The following is a 1,266-nucleotide window of genomic DNA, read 5'->3' as shown; positions in this document are numbered from 1 at the left end:
GCCAAAATCTGTCTCCAAACAATTTTTAGTCTCTCTAAAATCTCAATGGTGCTTCCCATATGTACATAGACAACAGTAATAAGAAACACTGCAGTCATTGAATCATTGGAGAACTTTTGTCCTTTATTGTTAAAATCACCTCATTGTGCACATTAGTTAAAATGTCTTTTATACTCAGTCTCTGGCTTAATGATGGTTCAACTTAATTTTTTGACTTTATGATCGTGCAAGAGACATGCTTTCAGTAGAAATCAGGCTTGGAATTTTGATCTCTTTCTAGGCTAGCAATACACAGTAGGCTACTCTTGTGATGCACTGGCAGCAGGGAATAGCAAACCACAGCTCCCAATCAGCCACATGATCCTGAGGTAAACTATCAGTATGTTTAGCCATTCTGGCTTTCACTTTCAGTGCAACATTCAATAAATTACGTAAGACATTCAATATTTAATTAAAAATAGGCTTTGTGTTAGATCATTTTGCTAACTGTAAGCTAATGTAAATGTTCTGAGTATGTTTAAGGTAGGTTAGGCTAAGCTATAATGTATTAAACACATTTTTAAAATATTTCACTTAGCATGCAGGATCTTTCCTTGCAACTGACTCTAGCTGCTTGTTGCACAAGGGCTCAGTGGCTCTGCAGCATGTGGGATCTTAGTTCCCAACTTGTGTGTTCCTCACTCCCTCCCCGACCTCTCCCCCTACTGCAAGGGGGATTCCTAACCATTGGACCACAGGAAGGGAAGTCACTTAAATGCATTTTTCACTTACAGTGGTTTCAACTTGTGTTTATTGGGGTGTAATCCTAAGGTAAGTAGAGAAGATCTGTATTTTAAAGTCTGTATTTCTTGGTAAAGAGGACTTTTTTCCTTTATGGCTTCTTACAATACTAAGTGCTTATACTGAGTAACACCTGTGAGGGCCAAAAGTATTAGTTATTCTTACTTAAGAACACCTTTCAAACAAAGCCACAAACAGCCTCTTTTATTTTCTAATAAGACTAAATTTATTCAATACCCTAGTAAAAGTTTTGATTATAAGTATCCAACAGTATAAAAAGTACAAAACAGATTTGTAGATTTCTAATATATTAATACAAAGTGCATGACTACATACAGTACATCCTACAGGCAAAGAGAGGTGGAAGGGGGAAAGAAGACTGTGGTTGAGGTCTAGTAATAAATAAATAAATACAGAAGTAGAGATGATCCATATTATAGTATATTCTACCACCAATACTGCAGCCAAAATGTACAAAACAAAATT

Source organism: Bison bison, unplaced genomic scaffold (genome assembly GCF_000754665.1).
Source record: "Bison bison bison isolate TAMUID 2011002044 unplaced genomic scaffold, Bison_UMD1.0 scf7180017864468, whole genome shotgun sequence".
NCBI lineage: Eukaryota > Metazoa > Chordata > Mammalia > Artiodactyla > Bovidae > Bison > Bison bison.
This window is presented reverse-complemented; position numbering follows the sequence as displayed.